Raw genomic sequence first — 19,616 nt, forward strand, 5'->3', positions numbered from 1 at the left:
CTGCTGTGAGCTCCTGTGGCTGGAGGCCCTCTGGACTGGGCTGCAGGCCTCCCAGGCCCCCCAGGGTTTGGCAGCTCCACACTTCACCCCATGAACTTCCTTGCAGGTCCAGCAGGACTCGACCGCCCTGGTCCTGACTCCTGGAGAAACCTGCGCCAAACATGTGTCCTTGGGACTAGCATCCTCCTCACATCTGCTTCAGGGTGGAGGACATTTCAGATGTCAGTCCCTTCCGGCCCAGGCACCTAACTGCTTAGCAAAGCCAGCAGGATGGGCCTGGGAAGTCCTGTGCTCCAACAGCCCCAGCCCACAGCCCAGCCTCGGGACAGAGCAGCATCAGCCTGGACAACAGGAATCCATCCACACCCACTTCCAAGTCTTATTATATCTGTATTCCCAGCAGGTCTGCCACATAGCAGGTGCATAACAAGGATTCCTGGGTGTCTCTAGACCATTTCCTACACCTCTTCTTTCAGTCCAACACCAGTGCAGCTCAGCTTCTTCCTCCAGTCCTGCCACGGGCACAGGGGCCCATAGGAACCCCTTCTTAACCTCCCAGATGGGAAAGGTCAGAGGACTGGAGACTGAGGTGTTCCTGGGCCAGCCCCCGAAACCTGGTGTATCAGTTCCCTGTGGCCGCCATAACAAATTACCATAAATTGGCTCACTATAACTGACAAAAATTTATTCTCTCACAGTTCTGGAAGCCAGAAGTCTGAAATCAGTATCTCTAGGCTGAAATTTAGGAATTGGGAGGGTCACACACCCTCCAGAGGCTCTCGGGAAGGGAAGAATCCATTCTTTGCCTCTTCCAACTTCTGGTGGCTAGGGGGGTTCCTTGGCTTGTGGCCACATCACTCCAGTATCTGTACCTGTGGTCATATTGCCTTCTCCTCTTCTGTTTTTTTTAATTAATTTTTTTTAAAGTAGACACCACACCCAAAACGGGCCTTGAACTCATGACCCTGAGATCAAGTGTTGCATGCTCTACCAGCTGAGCCAGCCAGGCGCCCCCTCTTTTCCCTGTATTCAGTCTTTCTCTGTCTCTCTAAGAATACGCATTTAAGACCCACTTGGATAATTCAGGATAACATTTCCATCTTGAGATCCTTAACCACATCCAGATTAAATTTAACTTAATCTTGTCTGGATGATAGCAACGTCCTTTTTTTTTTTTTTTTTTTGCCACATAAGGTGACCATCAGAGGTTCCAGGGATTTAAGAACTAGATATATTTGACAGTCCAGTCTGTGACCAGTCTGGCCAATGGACTCAGAGCCAAGTGTCACTAGGAGGATAAGGCAGGGAAGAACCTCTGCAAGTTTCCTTAGCTCCCCCTTCACTTGCCATGGTGACTGTGAAGTTCTCACACTGAGATGGCATAACCACAATACAAAACAACCCGGATCCCTGAGTCATCACTAGAAAGAAGCCATCTGATCCTCAGAGGACTGCACCCAAGTGAGAAAACAAAAACAAAATACAAAACTTGTGTATGTTGAGCCACTGAGATTTGGTGTCTGTTTGTTAGCACAGCAAAGTCAGTTAACTGACATCGAGGTCTTCTGACTAGGTGTTTTTCCATTATCCTTTCTCAACCAAGCTTCTTAAGAGAATTGTCTGCACTTCTGGTCTTTACTTCCGCACATCACATTCACGCTCAGTCTCTTCAGTCAGCCTTCTAGCCCATCTCTCTACTGAACGTGCCTGTGACCACCATATTGCCAAGTCCAATCAACACTATTAGATTTTTTTCATAACGGAATTTCTGAGGAGTGTCACTCTGCTGAAATATTTTCCTTCCTTGGCTACTGTAATAGAAGGTAACAGAAAACCTGATCCAAACTGGCTAAAACAAAAATACATTTCATTATAATCACGTAGGAAAGGGCTCAGTGGAGGAGTAGAATCCAAGGATGGTTGCTACAAGTAGACCAATGTCATCAAAGACCCCAGTTCTTTCTATTTCTCCTCTCTGTCAGCTTTGGTGTGTTGACTTGATCCCTAGACTGCTTTTCCTTATAGTCACAAGAGAACTGCACTGTTCTAGGTATCACCTGCAGACTCAACAAAGTTCAAAGGTAAGAGAGAACCATCTCATCCTTGCTTCTGTCAAGAATATAGAAGTTTTGGGCACCTGGGTGGCTCAGTTGGTTAAGCGACTGCCTTCGGCTCAGGTCATGATCCTGGAGTCCCGGGATCGAGTCCCACATCGGGCTCCCTGCTTGGCAGGGAGTCTGCTTCTCCCTCTGACCCTCTTCCCTCTCGTGCTTTCTGTCTCTCATTCTCTCTCTCTCAAATAAATAAATAAAATCTTTAAAAAAAAAAAGAAGAATATAGAAGTTTTTCCAGAAACCCTTTAGAACTCTTCCATTCATGTTTCTTTGGTCAGAATGGATCACAGGTTGATTCCTAAGCTAATCACCGATGAAGCGAATGTGGTTACCACTTCTGGCTTCCACCATCATGATCCAGTCTCTGGAGCAGGAAGGCCCATGTGCTTATGTCAAGGAGGATAGAGGGACTTGTGTTGCTTAGACAATCCAGAGTCCTTGCAGAAGTTTCCATGACACTCCCTCTGGTGTTTCTCTGGCTCTTCTGCCACTCTTTCTTGGTGTCCCCTCCCGGGTTCCCTTTCTGAAGGCCCCTTGAATTTTTACTTCACTGAGGGTTGTATGTCCAGACTTCTGGTTCTACTCCACACCCTCTCTCCAGCAGTCTTGTTCATCCTTATGATCTCAACTTCCGCACAAATGTCCAGGAACCCAAACCTATATATACCTTCCTGCTCTGAATTGTCTCTTGAGCTCTAGACCCTAATAGAAAACTGTTTGCTCCCTGAAGTCCCAAGGGATCCTCAAACCGAACAGGTTTAAAGGAGAACCGCTCTAGATCTTCTCTTCCGACTTCTTCAAAGTTGTTCTTCTTCTCATGTTTGTGGTTTGAGTTAGGGGACTCATCTACTACTCTCCACTCCTCCTTCTACCACATCAAATCAGTCATCGAGCCCTGGCACTCCAGCCTAAAATCTCAGATGCGTTCGCCCTCCGCATCCTCACAGCTACTGCTTGGGTTCAGGACTCACTGTGTCTCTCCTGGTGTGTACCCCGATACAACCTCCTGGCTCCGGTCTGGGAGCCTTCAATCCACCTCACACAGCACATTCTCCACCTTCTTATCTATGTCCCCCAGCTTCTGAATAGATCTTCTGGGCCTTCCATGAGCCAGGCCTCTGCTGCACCATTATCTCACCCAGTCCCTCTTCACTCTACATCCCAACAATTTCACTGGACCTTTGAGCATGCTGTTCCCACTGCAACCCAGCAAATTCCTTCCTTAAACCCCTGCTTACTCATTCCCTTCTCCAGAAAGCCATCCCTGATTCCTTTCTAATAAAATTAACTAATGCCTCTTCTAGGCAACAGCTTTCTTCAATGGTCCAATCAATATTTCCTTACTGGCACTTACTAGGTGCCAGGCACTGGGGTACAGCAAGGAATACAACTGACACAGTCACGGCCCTGCAGGAGGGAGAGGAAAGGAAATAAAGCTTTGAAATGTCAAAAGGAACTGAAAAAATGAGGGAAAGGGCCTCAGGGAATTTTTGTGTGCACCTGAAGGGGAAGTAGGAGCTCACCAGGTGAAGGAGAAAGAGTAATTCGGGCGGAGGAAACAGGACATGTCAAGACCTGGAGGTAAGAAGGAATATGGCACATCAAAAATATTGAGATGTCAAGTCTAAATCTTGTATAGGCTTCTCTTGCTGGACACCCCCCCCCCCCCGCCCCAGGCTCTCCGGCTGGTCTTCCCTATGGGGAAAAGCACAGAGAGGGCAGGCTCCAGGTCTGACCTTCACCTCTTACTTCTGCAGGACACAGCACCCAGGGGGCGCTCAGGAGATTTCAGGCCGATGGAGAGAGAATGCATGTAATGACTGTGTCATGTGTAAAGTGGGAGACTCTTTGTCCAGGCAAACTTATCCCCAGGGAAGGGGTTGGGGGGTGGAAGTACCCACCTCGTACCCATCCTCTCGTCCACGCCCAGACTTGCCAGCAGATACCTGGCTCCGTGGGCAACAGGAGTGATGCTGACGTCACTATCACCCAACAACAGTGCTCTGTGTCCCCCCACCTGCCCCCGGCCCCCTGCTTGGAGGTGGGGCCTGGGGCAGGTGTTTAGGTTTAGATGAGGTCATGAGGGTGGAGCCCCCATGAATGGGATCAGTGCTCTTCTAGGAAGAGTCACAGGCAGAAGAGATGATCTCTCTGCACCATGTGAGGACACAGAGAAAAGGAGACCGTCTGCGAGCCAGGAAGGCAGCCCCTCCCGCAACCTGACTGTGTGCTGGCACTGCCATCCCAGACTTGCAGGCCTCAAGAACTGTGAGAAACCTCTTTCTTTCGTTTAAGCTCCCCCGTTCTGTGGGCTTTTGTTACAGTAGCCACTTCCTGGCCTATCCCTTCAGGCTTTTCTCCCTGGCAGATCCACCCAGCAAGGCTGTGCAGAAAGGGAAGATGTGGGCAGCTTCTTACCATGCCTCCTTCCTCAGCTCCACCACCCGGCCTGGCCCCACCGAGTGCACCCAGAGAGCCTGGTCCCCCTGCTTGAAAATGCCAGGGCTAGGCCGGTCCAGGAACGAATTAAACACCATGGCTACAAATTCAGACAGACACAGAACCCTGTGCCATGAAACGGGCTCCCCCCTCCTCTTCAAAGAAGGCTACAGATACGGGCGGAATAAAACCTGGACTCCCAGATCCAGGCGGGGTCCTGGAGCCAATCCTAACCCCACAGAGGCTGGGTAGCACCACTGGGAAGCTCTCGGTGATCAGCCTGTCTCACGCTGTCCCATTTTGGAACAGCAGACGAGGCCCAGGGCCTGTCTGGAAGAACTCAAGTGTCCAGAGCAGAAGTCTGCCTGAGTTCACCTGATTCTCCTCTCAGGACTCTGCCTGCTGCCCACAGTGGCTCTTGGTGCCCCCAGGGGATAAATCAGATAAAAGGCAGTGATGTAAAGATGGATGGAGACTTTGCCCTGGGCTCATCAGAGGCAAAGCTCCCAGGCTCCGAGAGGGTGGCCCATCCGGGCGGAGGACAGTGGAGCCCTGCAGGAAGGAAAATGTGAATCTCTGCCCACCTTATCCCTCCCTCCAGCTCCCTGTGGCTGGGTGTTAGAAGGGACCTGAGCAGAGCGATCCTGGAGTGATGCTCTGCCTCCTTCCCACCTTTACTTGGGGGTTCACTCTGGGAGGTCTGGCAAAGCAACAGTAAGATGAAGGCAATTTTAGAGAAAATCTGGAGAATGGAGACTAGATCCCAATGTTGTGGGTCCCTAGAACAATAGCTTGGAGAATTACTCAGAACCACTAGGGGGCAGGGACATCCGGTAGGAGGGTGATGTGGAGTGGGCTGAGCATAGACAAACCTGCTAAATTCCGACAACCAGCCCCCTTCTAGTTTCTCCCAGTCTGTCTTTTTCACAATCTGTCTGGGGAGAGAGGGTGGCGGGCGACAGCTTCTGCAGGTCCCAGAGAGCACGTAAAGCAAAACTCTCCAGGTTTAGCCAGCCAGCCTGAGGTAGGGTCCTCCTTATCTGACCTTTCTTTATCTGGGCTTCCCAAATCATTAACCACTCTCTTCATCTGCTTCTTCCACCCACCCACCCCTCACCAACTCAGCCGTGGCACTGAGGAGCCTTGGGGTTGTGGCCAAGGTTCCTTGGTTCCTTCCTTGGAGGAAGAGTGACCACCTATGGGTACCAGGAAGACATGGGTCCCCCATGGAAACCCCCCAGGGAGCCCTAGAACCAGGGCCCTCCTGAGCATGGCCCGTCGGAAGGGTTTCCTCTCCTGCTTCTGCAGAAATGTGCCATTGCCACAGGAGGGTCAAGCCAGGGAAGGCGGGCTGGGAGGGCCAGTGTGGGTCTGCTGAGAGCTCAGACTCTCAGAGCGAAAAAAGGGCAGTTTTCCCTGTTCGTACCTTTTCCATTGTAATATAGGTCCCTAAAACTATGTGCGTGAGGCTTTCCATGAACCAGACTCCTCTGTTGGCCCTTTGTCTGAATTAGCAGCCTTTAGGGGCATGTCCCCCTCCCTGCCATCAGACACCTCGATGGAGAACTGCCCAACCTTTTCCATGCTTCTCTCCCCTTTGTGAGTGTGGTAGGCTGAACAATGGCCCCCAAAACATTTCTACTTCCTAATCCTGGAACCCATGGGTGCTACCTTATACAAAAAAGGGTGGGGGGGGCACCTGGGTGGCTCAGTCATTAAGCGTCTGCCTCCAACTCAGGTCATGATCCCAGGGTCCGGGGATCGAGCCCCGCATCGGGCTCCCTGCTCGGCGGGGAGCCTGCTTCTCCCTCTCCCACTCCCCCTGCTTGTGTTCCTGCTCTCGCTGCGTCTCTCTCTGTCAAATAAATCAATAAAATCTTAAAAAAACAGGAAAGGGTGGGTGGGGGGAGGAAGTTTGCAGGTGTGATTAAGGATCTTGAGATGGGCAGATTATCCCGGATTTCCTGGAGGACCCCAAATGCAATCACATGGATCCTTAGAAGAGGGAGGCAGAAGGACATTTGACGCGCACGCAGAAGAGAAGGCGAGGTGACCACAGAGACAGAGACTGGAATAATGTGGCCACCAGCCGAGGAATGCAGCAGCTGCCAGAGTCTTGAAGAAACAAGGAGCAAATTCTCCCCTCGAGCCTCCAGAGGGAGTGGGGCCCTGCTGACACCTTGATCGTGGCCCAGTGAGACTCACGTGGCCCTCCCGGCCCCCAGAAGTGGGAGAGAACACATTTCTGTTGTATGAAGCCACCCAGTTTCTGGTGATTTGCTACAGGAACCACGGGAAATGCATACAGTGAATGGCCTCATAGGATTCATTTCTATTATTCATTCAACTCTTACCAAATGCCGACCACAGGCCAAGCACCAGCGTAGGTACCGAAGTGCAGCCGTGAACAGGCCCAAGCAGGCCTGGCCCCACAGAGCTGCAGTCCAGCTGCGTGGGGAGGGCCCAAAGGCATGGAGTGACCATCCGAAAGAGCTGCCTACAAATTATGGCAGCCTTCCAGATGAGGAAAGAATGGTCATTTTATTTTTTTTTTTAATATTTTATTTATTTATTTGAGAGAGAGTGTGAGAGAGAGAGAGAGAGAGCACATGAGAGGGGGGAGGGCGAGAGGGAGAAGCAGACTCCCTGCCGAGCAGGGAGCCCGACGCGGGACGCAATCCAGGGACTCCAGGATCATGACCCGAGCCGAAGGCAGTTGCCCAACCAACTGAGCCACCCAGGCGCCCAAGAATGGTCATTTTAAATGATCCTTTCTAAAGGTAGCCTAAAAGAAAAAACACATGGGCCTCCATAAAATAGTAGCAATTACTTGACAAATTATATACAAGTATACTTGTAAGCACAGCTGTGCTCTTCAGGAAAAACACAAAGCTCTCCAGATCCCAACTGTACCCCAGAAAGCCTTCGGTCCCTATGGGGACAAAGCTGGTCAGAGGGGGCCCACGATCACGGCGCTCTAGAGAATGAAGGCTCCTGCCGAGCGGACAGGCCCACAGAAATGGTCTAACCCAGGGAAGATACCATGGAAAGGGCCCTGAAAGAATGGCTTTTCAATGTTAACACAGAGATTGACTGCATGTAATTTACCCCAAACTTCAGGCTGAGGTCACAACTCTGGGCTTGCTTTAGATGAGTCAAAACACGTTGGGCCTAGGAGACTCCGTGCTCTGGCAAACTCGTGCTTTCCCACACATAAGCTGGCTTCATCAGGCAGGCAGTGACCTCATGTAATCACCCTCTTGCGGTAAGCTCCAGAACAGGCCACCTCCAAAACTGGTTATGCTCCTTGCACCACCCCGGCATTACCAGATACCTGATGCTGCAGAATATCTGCTGATCTTGTTGGCCGCAGGGCTCTGTCTGAACAACCCGAGAGGAGGCAATGGGCAGTGCAGGGCAAGGGAGGAGGCCAAGACAGTCCTCGTTCCGCCCCAACCTCCTGAGCCTCCTGCATCTCAGATGCTTAACAACCCCCCTTCTTTCCACCTCTTTTGAGGATTAAATGAGACAACAGATGGAAGTACATTTGGACAAGAATTAGGTGTGGAAGGCCAAGTGATGTTTTTAATCATTGGCATTATTCAGTTTCCTCTGGAAACAATGAATTCTACATCAACTTTGCAGGGTCCCCCCCCCACCGAAAATCTTCCTCTAGAATTTTGTTTCAGTAGCTACAACTACGGGTTAGCTGATGCCCCACCCCCTTCTTTGTTACCTGCCTCCATGCTTGCAGCTCCAGAGTGGAGCTACCCGAGTGGAGTGCTGAATAGTAAAGAATCAACCTTACCCAAAGAGAAGTCCAGCCTCTGTCCTCAGCTCCTTTGAGGTATCTCTGAGCCCTTGGAATGTCCTGCCTGATAGGGTTTTACCTGGGGGCTTTGGGCCACACAATGTGATTTATGGTGGGGGCTCCAGAATGGCTAGAGATTAAAGGTCAGCCAAGTGGGTGGTCCACGATGGCCACCCGACTGAGCTCCCATAAAAACTCTGGACACCAAATTTCGGGTGAGTTTCCCTGGTGGCAATCCTCCATGTGTGTTGTCACACATTGTTGCCAGAAAAACTAGTGCTGTCCATGATTCCACTGGGAAAGGAGAGCCAGAAGCTCCACCCTTGGAACTTTCTGCTCTGTGTGTCTCTTCCCCTGGCCCATTGCTTTCATTGTAATACACTGTAACCATAAGAGCTTTCAGTAAATTCTGTAGGTCCTCCTAGTAATTTATCGAAACTGAGGATGGACTTGGGGACCCCCAGACTTGCAACTGACATCAGAAGTGAGGGTGGTCTTAGGGGCTGCCTCCACATTCTAAGTTCTTACCCATTTTTGTGCCATGAACTGACTTCCCTGGCAGTCTGGTGAAGCCTATACCTTTTCCAAGATAATATTCTTAAATGCATAAAATGAAACATAAAGTATTCAAAGTATAAAATATATAAAATATAAAGAATTCAAAGTATTCAGTAACCAGTCACATTGAAATCGAAGTATCAAAACATGTGCTTATTTATTGACACATTAAATAACAAGTTCTAGGCGCACCTGGCTGGCTCAGTCAGTTAAGTGTCTCCCTTCAGCTCAGGTCATGATCCCAGAGTCCTCAGATCGAGTCCCGCATCGGGCTCCTTGCTCAGTGGGGAGCCTACTTCTCCCTCTCCTTCTCCCTGCTGGTCCCCCTGCTTGTGCACTCTCTCTGTCAAATAAATAAATAAAATCTTTAAATAAACAAACAAGTTCTAGTAGCAGATTTAATACCTAGCTTTGAAGTAGTGACAAGCATAGCCGATCTTTTTTTTTTTAAGATTTTATTTATTTATTCATGAGAGACAGAGAGAGAGAGAGAGAGAGAGCGGCAGAGGGAGAAGCAGGCTCCCAAGGAGCTGGGAGCCCGATGCGGGACTCGATCCCAGGACCCTGGGATCATGACCTGAGCCGAAGGCAGACGCCTAACCATCTGAGCCACCCAGGAGCCCATAGCCAATCTTTCAAGTTATCTGCAACAACTATAAAGAAATGTGGACTTGTGTTGGTGTCAAAGTCAGAAGTATTGTTCCCACTAGTGTGTTTTGTTGCCTACATTCATAATTGGAGGAGATTCTAAATTTTAGTTAGAGGTTAGTGAAAATAGAAGGTCAAAATTTTTTCCTAGCCAAGGTCACAGACCCCATGAATTCTACCTACAGACCATCAGGAGGCTCATGGGCCCCACATTAAGAAACCTAGTCAAAGGCTTGGATGACAATCTTACCTTTCACAGGTGCTGAGAGAGAACTGCTGCTGTGAATGATAGAAATGATAATAATAGCTAAAACTCGCTGAGCATTTGCTCTGTGCGAGACATGATAAATGTGAAAGTGTCACACAAATTGACGTTGTATCACTTTGCATTATTTTTATACTATATCACTTAATGCAGATGAGCTTTCCGGCTAAGAAAAGAGTGGCTACCGCTTTGGGCATGTTTACTCTGAGCAAAGCCCAGGCCAAGTGCTTTCAATACATCGTTCCCTTCGGCCTCAGGACAAACTGCCCAGGTGGGTCTGTTATTCCCATTTTATAGACAAGGATAGTGAGGCTTAGAGAATTTAAGCAACTTATTCAAATTATAATGCTAGTAATTGCTAGAGAGAGGAATTCAAACTCAGATCACTTTGGCTTAAGACAGCGCAGCTCATGAAAACTGACAGAAAGGCACATTTGCAAACAAAGGTGCAAACAGAGATGCACCAGATGATCACATCACAATGGAAATAGACATAACTCAGCACGAGGTTCTGCATGGACTAACGAATCAGTGATTGTCAAGGCAAGGCCATGAGGAAGTTCCTATGTTAATCATTAGTGTTTGGATTCCAGAACCATGGGGATCACAGAAGACTAATTGGTGAAGAGCTTCCTGGTTTCTCTAAGCACACTCTTGCTCTGCACATAGAGGTACTTACAGATGCCCCAGTGGGCTAGGAGCATCCTCAATACCATGCCACCTGGACTTTGCTGTCTCCAAAGACAATAATCTTGGAAGGTTCCTATTTGGAATGGACTCCAGAGTCCTTCCTATCGGCAGGAAAACCCATCCAAGAACAAGGATGCTTTGCAGAAGCAAAGGCTGGAAGGACTGAGACAGAGGTAGGGAAAAAAACCTGCAGTAAGAGAAGTCACAGAACAGGAAACTATCTGGCACCCAGGCCACCACTCCCTATTTCCTCACTCATGGCAGACCGTGCTAACGGGACATTTCTAATCCCCCCTTGCTGACATAGGATGCAGCCTCAGTTTCCTTCTCAACACAGCTATCCAGGTAGCTACAACCAAGTGAGTGAATTCGACACACAGGTTGAAACTTCTTTTCCATCAGAACCAGGCGCGCCAAAAGAAAAGGGAAATATGCTACTCTTGAGATAATGACACAAAACAAAAATAGCTCACACTTCTTGAGTCTTTATCTTGTGCCCGCCGTCGCTATTCTAAGCATTTCACATGTATTAACTGATTTTTCATCCTTCGCAACAACCCTATGAGGCTGATACTGTGATAAGCCCCATTTTCCTTAGGAGAAAACTGAGGCACAGACAGGTTACGTTACTTGCCCAAAGTCACCCAGCAAATAAGGGATAAAGTTAGGATTTGAATCCAAGCAGTCTGGATCTAAAATTTGCATATTTAAATAACCATTCCACTGTGTTGATATTGTCCATGTGCCAGGGGTATTTTCAGCTAATGATCACGGCAAAAGACAAAGATAAGAACAGCTTTACAGTTTTGCATGTTGGACACCAGCAAAGGTGCTTATCCATCCTGGACGACTCTCCGAAGTCCGTAGAGCGATGCTTTTGTCCGTAATGCACCTTGCTCTGGTCCTGCTTCTCAACGCAGCTGACTTCCCCATTTCCCACCCACCCCAGAACAGCTCATCTGCAGGTCCAGGCTAGCCACAGCTGGGACGGGTAGCAGAGCCCCGTAAGAAGTGTGTCTGAGATTCTGGCTGAAGCCGGGCCTCCCCTTCTCCCTCCTCACCTGCGCCCTCCAGGGCCGGTGTATTCTGTATATCCCTGCATTCTGCTAACACCAGACGTTAAGAACAGATGCAGAGGAGGCCAGCTCCACCCCTGCCTGGGGTCCCAATGGTAACAAGTATGATCTCCAAGGAAACGAGCTAGAGTCAAATCACCTGACTCAACCACCATACCACAAAGATGGAGCCTAAGGGACCTTTAGGAGAGAATAAATAACCCTTCTCCTCTGCATCAGAAAAGGCTCATACGTGCCCTTGTAGGTAGCTGCTCTCAGCAGCAGGAACAAGCATGTCATCTGAGCTGAACCTGAGGCCACCACCATCTCCTTAAGTTTCCATGTTCAGTGACCACCGAGGCAGCTCGCAGGTGGCTGTGGCAGAACCCAGCGAGGTGCTGTCTGCTTTACTACCTTCCCGCCGGTCCCAGAGTGCTCCCTCCTCCTGGTCTGGGGGCACCAAGATGGAAATAGAGACTTTCTCAGGAGCACTAGACCAGCAACTCTCAGTATTACTAGTGGTAGTTCTAGTTATTACCCAGAATGACGTGGGACCCCCTGGGCTCCCACACTAAAGCCCTGATGGGAGTCGGGTGGGAGAGAGTCTGGGCCAACTGGAGGGTCCCAGGACCGGTCCAAACCATGCTGGCATCAGCCGTCACTGAGAATTAACTCAGACTCCCCTGTCCCTTCTACCCATGAAAAAGGCACATTTTCAGAAACCCCATTTAAAGCTCTTCAAATGCTTTCAGTAAATTTTGTAGAGCACTTTATAACATAGAGCAGGATATAACACCATTTCACAGGTACTATTTTTTTTTTACTCTCCCATGAAATCTGAGAGGCATGGAAGGTAAATCCCCATACCCATTTGTTAGGCGAGGAAACAGGTTCTAGAAGATGGAGTGAAAGCCAACATCACATGGCAAGTAAAATGGCAGAAAAAAATCCAAACCCAGATCTGAATCCAGAGTCCCAGCTCTTCCCACCTTACCAAGCCACCACCCTGCTGTGCTGATATCACATTGGTGGCCCACTCATCCTTAAGCGGTTCCTGGGGCACCGTGAAGCAGAGGCAGAATTCCAAATGAATCTCTGGAGCCCTCACAGCCTCCCCCAGCCTGCTGCTCTGGCACCTGGCATACCCTTCCCCGACTCCTATCTCCTACCTCACCCCTACCTTCCTGGTAATTACTGCTAGAGCAAATAGCTCAGGCCATTAGACTCTCCCCAACTTTCGGTCAACATTCACCTACCACCAGCAGGATAGGGAGCAGCTAAAATGAGAGGGTTAGACAATCTTGTCTATACTGGGATTATACATGTATAATTCTCAGCACTTATCTCCAGCTTTTTGTAAAGAAAGGATTTCAAAAATAGGTCAAGTTAATTTTCCTTTTGCCGGCTTCTAGCCCTCACTGTGCTGCTTTAGGTTGTTCTTGCTCTTTTCTCGCCCAGAGTTCAGCCCTCCACCCGAGCCCTTTAATCCCTTTGTCTCCGCCGTTACAAGGAACAGTGGCTGTGTTGAGGACCCAATGGATGATGAAACTCACCAGAGACCACATTGCTAGAGAATGGCTAAACTCGGTTTTGAATCTAGGCAATCTTCACAACCACCGCCCCCCCCCCAACCAGAGCCCTCCAGCTTAAAGGAAAGAGACCCCAGGAGCTCCCTCACCCCTTCTGCCATTAGAGGACACAAAGAAGACAGACATCAGTGAACCAGGAAGCAGGCCCTCATCAGACACCGAATCTGCCAGTGCCTTGATCTTGGACTTCCCAGTCTCCAAAGAAGTGAGAAATAAATTTCTGTTGTTGATAAGTCACCCAATCAACGGTATTCTGTTAAAACAGCCCAAGTAGCCTAAGACCATATGTAAAAATAAATAAATCAGCGATAATTAAAAAAAAAAAAATAGGTCAAGCTAAGGGTGAGTCAGACAGAAGCCACTCACATCTGCTTAAGTCAAGAAAACCCAGGTGTAGAGAAATGTCCTAAGCAGTTCCCTGTAGCCAATGCTTTAGTGGTCACATGGAATTCTGGCGAGATCCCTGCTTTGGGAAATTTTCACAGGCTCTGTCCAGAAAATTCCAGGTACATAAACCTGCAACTTCACCATATCTTCCCTTTTGAGGGTAGGATTTGGGCTCCTGTCTCACAAGGTAGTCAGGCCCTGAGAGATCAGGTCCACACAGGGTCCTCCTTGTTGAGGTCCCCTCTGCAACTTCTGCCCTCACCCTCTCCCCTCACTGTGGCGCCCTGTCCTCTTTCTTGGCACAGGCAGAAAAGCAATCTGGTAAAATTACAGCCTGGTGAGATGTGGGTGTCACTCTTCCCAGAATCAAGAAGTGCAAGTCGGCAGAGAAAGAGCAGTGATTGGACAAAGAGAGAGCAGTGACTGGGCAAAGGGATCAGAACCGGGTTCTTGACTAGGCCCAACTCATTGAGCAGGTGGGCATCACCTTCACTTTTCTTTCTACCCCTCACTTTCGAATCTGTGCCCTTGGTTCCCTCTTCCCCATCTGGGACCATATCTGAGGAAGATCCTAAAATATTTTGGTCATTTTCAGATATTAACTGATGATCTTTATTTTCAGATCTTATAAGTGCCAGGCCAATCTCAGTGAGACCTTTCAGGTCTCAGCCAGCTTATTCTTTCACCTTCATCTCCCACCCCACCTTCGACCCCCACGCCTGACCCAGATGCAGACACCTGCCACGAGGTGGGTCACCGTCGCTTTTTTTTCTCTTCTCTGAGCATTTCTCCTCCTCCATCCACATTCACCACCTGCTTCAGGCTCTCTGGGTTTAGGGCAGGGAGGAGAAATGAGAAGCAAAAGGGCAAAGTGTCCTTTTAATTAGCTAATGCGATTTCCACTCCTCTCTGGCCAGATTCAGCAAATAAAAAAAACAGGATGCTCAGTTAAATGTGAATGTCAGATAAACAAGGAATAATTTTTTGGTATAAGAAAGTGGCATGCCACATTTGGGCATCTTGTGTTTCGTTTGGAAACTATACTCTGGCTGCCGAACGTCGTGACTCTATAACTTCCTACACCACGTGTTGCAGACATCAGTCATGTTTACTAACATCTCAGCTCATGTTAAATGCCCTTGCTATGTCTGGGATAAATTCAGCCCTGTGCATCCCACCTCTACAACGTAGAACTCAAATCAAATTCCAGCCTTTCTTGCAACAGATGAAGGCATGTGTCTCAGATTCTGCCAATCAGACACAATCCTGTAATTTTTTTCCCTCTGCAATAGTTTTAATTTCTTTTCATCATGATAAGTGTGCTCTTTAGTTCCCATCCCCTATTCCCCCCATTCCGCCACCCCTTCCCCTCTGGTAACCAGAAGTTGGTTCTCTATAGTTAAGAGTCTGTTTCTTGGTTTGTCTCTCTCTTTTTTTTCCTTTGCTCATTTGTTTTGTTTCTTAAGTTCCACATAGGAGTGAGATCATATGGTATTTGTCTTTGACTGACTTATTTTGTTTAGGATTATACTCTCTAGCTCCATCCACGTCGTTGCAAATGGCAAGATTTCATTCTTTTTTATGGCTGAATAATATTCCATTGTATATTTTTACCATATCTTCTTTATCCATTCATCTATGATGGACACTCGGGCTGCTTCCCTAGTTTGCCTATTGTAAATAATGCTGCAATAAACATAGGGGTGCATGTATCCCTTTGAATTAGTTATTTTGTATTTTGGGGGTAAATATCCAGTAGTGTGATTACTGGATTGTAGGGTAGTTCTATTTTTAACTTTTTTTTTTAAGATTTTATTTATTTATTTGACAGAGAGAGACCCAGTGAGAGAGGGAACACAAGCAGGGGGAGTGGGAGAGGGAGAAGCAGACTTCCCGCCGAGCAGGGAGCCCGATGCGGGGCTCGATCCCAGGGTCCTGGGATCATGACCTGAGCTAAAGGCAGACGCTTAATGACTGAGCCACCCAGGCGCCCTTATTTTTAACTTTTTGAGGAAACTTTATACTGTCTTCCACAGTAGCTGCACCAGTTTGCATTCCTACCAACCGTGCATGAGGGTTCCTTTCTCTCCACATCCTCACCAACACTTGTTGTTTCTTGTGTTTTTTATTGTAACCATTCTGACAGGTGTGAGGTGATATCTCGTTGTAGTTTTGATTTGTATTTTCCCTGATGATGAGTGATATTGAGCATCTTTTCATGTGTCTGTTGGCCATCTGGATGTCTTCCTTGAAGAAATGTCTGTTCATGTCCTCTGCCCATTTTTAATTGGATTATTTGTTTTTGGGGTATTGAGTTGTATCGGTTCTTTATATATTTTGGATATTAACCCTTTATCAGAGATGTCATTTGCAAATATCTTCTCCCATTCGGTGGGTTGTCTTTTAGTTTTGTTGATTGCTTCCTTTGCCGTGCAGAAACTTTTTATTTTGATGTAGTTTCAATAGCTTATTTTTGCTTTTATTTCTCTTGCTTCGAGAGACATATCGAGAAAAATGTTGCTATGGCTGATAGAGAAATGACCACCTGTGCTCACTTCAAGGATTTTTATGGTTGTGGGTCTCACTCGGCTCTTTAATTCATTTTCAGTTTATTTTTGTGTATGGTAAAAGAAAATGGTCCAGTGTCCTTCTTTTGCATGTGGCTGTCCAGTTTTCCCAACAGCGTTTGTTAAAGAGACTATCTTTTTCCTCTTGTATATTCCTCCTTTTTGAAGATTAATTGACCAATAATTGTGGGTTTATTTCTGGGTTTTCTCTTCTCTTCTACTGATATATGTGTCTATTTTTATGCCAGTACTATACTGTTTTAATTACTACCACTTTGTGATGTAACTTGAAACCAGAAATTGTGATACCTTGTTTTGGTTTTTTTTTCTGTATTTTTTTATTATGTTCAGTTAGCCACTGTATAATACATCATTAGTTTTTGATGTAGTGTTCAACGATTCATTAGTTGCGTATAACACCCAGTGCTCATCCCACACATGCCCTCCTTAATACCCATCACCCAGTTACCCCATCCCCCACCCCCCTTCCTTCTGTAACCCTCAGTTTGTTTCCCAGAGTCCAGAGTCTCTCATGGTTTGTCTCCCTCTCTGATTTCTGCCCATTCAGTTTCCCCTCCCTTCCCCTGTGGTCCTCTGCACTATTCCTTATATTCCACATATGAGTGAAACCATATGATAATTGTCTCTCTCTGTTTGACTTATTTCACTTAGCATAATCTCCTCCAGTTCTATCCATGTCGAGGCAAATGGTGGGGATTCATCCTTTCTGATGGCTGATGTTTTTCTTTTTCAACATTGCTCTAGCCATTTGAGGTCTTTTGTAGTTCCATACAAATTTTAGGATTGTTCTAGTTCTGTGAAAAATGCCATTGGTATTTTGGTAGGTATTGCATTAAATGTGTAGATTGCTTTGGATAGTATCAACATTTTAACAAGATTTATTCTTCTAACCCATGTGCATGGAATGTTTTTCCATCTCTTTGTGTCATCTTTAATTTCTTTTATCAGCGTTTTATAGTTTTTAGAGTACAGGTCTTTCACCTCTTTGGCTGAGTTTATTCTTAGGTATTTTGTTGTTTTGGTGCAATTGTAAATGGGATTGTTTTCTTAATTTCACTTTCTGCTGCTTCATTATTAATGTAAAAGAATGCAACAGATTTCTGCACATTGATTATGTATCCTGTGACTTTACTGATTTATCAGTTCTAGTAGTTTTTTGGTGGAGTCTTTAGGGTTTTCTATATATGGTATCATGTCATTTGCAGATAGTGAGAGTTTCACTTCCTCCTTACCAATTTGGATGCCTTTTGTTTCTTTATGTTGTCTAATCGCTGTGGCTAGGATTTCCCATACTATATTGAATAAAAGCGGTCAGAGTGGACATCCTTGTCTTGTTCCTCACCTTAAGGGAAAAGCTTTCACTTTTTCACCACTGAGGATGCTGTTGGCTATGGGTTTTTCATATAAGGCCTTTATTATGTTAAGTATATTTCCTCTAGACCTACCTTGTTGAGAATTTTTATCACGAATGGATGCTATATTTTGTCAAATGCTTTTCCTGTATCTATTGAAATTATCACGTGGTATTGTTTTGTGAATATTGAACCCCTCTTGCATCCCGGGAATAAATCCCACTTGATTGTGGTGTATGATTTTTTTTTGAAGTATTGTTGGATTCGTTTGGCTAATACATCGTTGAGGATTTTTGCATGTATATTTATGAGAGATATTGGCCTGTAGTTCTCTTACAATTCTCTTTTTTTTGGTGGTGTCTTTATCTGGTTTAAGTATCAGGGTGATACTGGCCTCATAGAATGAATTTGGAAGTTTCCTTCCTTTTGTATGTTAGCAGGCTCTTTGAAGATCCCCAGCTGGGGATCTCCAGTGCCATTTTCTGATCCAGGCAGCATGGGTGATACCCTCTCCAGCTAACTTTCTACAAAAGTTCCTCAACTCTTGCTTGAAGGTATAGCTCACAGACATGCTTTCTGCTGGGGTCTCCCCTCCTGAGCAGGCAGAAATCTTGGGTGGGGTACTTTCAAGACCCTCAAGCCTGGCTACCTTCCAAGGTGACCTGACACCTGGCCACGTAAACATCCCAGCCCTGGCCCCAACAAATTTTAGAAGTGTATGCCACTTGCAAGAAACAGTTTAATGGAGCCCTATCGAGTGGCCTGCCTTCTTTCTGAATAAAGAAATTCTTGACTCTCTCAGCAATCTTTAGCCTTTTCTTAGATCTAGGCTAGGCTGGACATGGGTGATGTGCCAAGACCAGAAGTTGCAGGACCAGTTTGGATACTTCTGAGCAAGCTCTTCATGGATGGCTTAGCACCTCTCTTAAAAATACATGTATGTTGGGGCGCCTGGGTGGCTCAGTCGGTTAAGTGTCTGCCTTCGGCTCAGGTCATGATCCCAGGGTCCTGGGATCGAGCCCCACATCGGGCTCCCTGCTCAGCAGGAAGCCTCCTTCTCCCTCTCCCACTCCCCCTGCTTGTGTTCCCTCTCTCACTGTGTCTCCCTCTGTCAAATAAATAAATAAATCTTTAAAAAAAAATACATGTATGTTGGGGGGGTGCCTGGGTGGCTCAGTCATTAAGTGTCTGCCTTCGGCTCAGGTGATGATCTTAGGGTCCTGGGATCAAGCCCCACATTGGGCTCCCTGCTCCTCGGGAAGCCTGCTTCTCCCTCTCCCACTCCCCCTGCTTGTGTTCCCTCTCTCGCTGTGCCTCTCTCTGTCAAATAAATAAATAAAATCTTTAAAAAATTTTTTCTGAAAAAAAAATACATGTGTGTTGGTAGAGGTGAAAGTCATAGGGGTGGGAGATCACCTATTATTCTCAGCCTCGGGGTTTAACCAATATCCCAGAGAGTTGGAAAAGCCTAGCCTATCCTTCTGGAAAAAGGAAAAAGTGAGCCAGAGTATAAATTCACAGTAAAGTACAGGTGTCACCTAATCCCAGAGGTACTCACATTTTTTGTTCTTGTAATTTTTTTATTTTTTTAAGATTTTATTTATTTTTTTGAGAGAGAGAGGAGAGAGCATGAGTTGGGGGAGGGGCAGAGGGAGAAGCAGACTCCCCATCCCAGGACCCTGAGATCATGACCTGAGCTGAAGGCAGACGCTTAACTGACTGAGCCACCCAGGTGCCCCAGTACTCATGTTTTAACAGAGGAGAGGGCAATGATTGACTTGAAAGTATGCATTGCTAATAAAACAAAATGCCCCAAATCAAAGATAAATCTTCACAGGAAGTCTGTTATACACCTGGTGCTGCCTATCTGAGTCCAGCACCAGTATTCTGCAGGGGGAGCTGGGTCCTAAGATTCCCCTGAGCTGGCAAAAAGAGCTTGTAATGGCCAATTGGAAGGCAGCTTGAATAGGGCCGGGATGGCCCACCGGCTTGGTCCCCATGCCCACCCTGCAGGTAAGTAGCCACCCACTGTATTTGAAAGAGTGCTGAGGGTGCCCTGGATTCAGTGGGAGAGTGTGCCATCATCAACTTAGTGGGTGTGAATGCGGGCTTCCCACTTA

Source organism: Eumetopias jubatus, unplaced genomic scaffold, assembly GCF_037043125.1.
Source record: "Eumetopias jubatus isolate StellerSeaLion01/CBP00866 unplaced genomic scaffold, mEumJub1_p1.0 scaffold_4, whole genome shotgun sequence".
Taxonomy (NCBI): domain Eukaryota; kingdom Metazoa; phylum Chordata; class Mammalia; order Carnivora; family Otariidae; genus Eumetopias; species Eumetopias jubatus.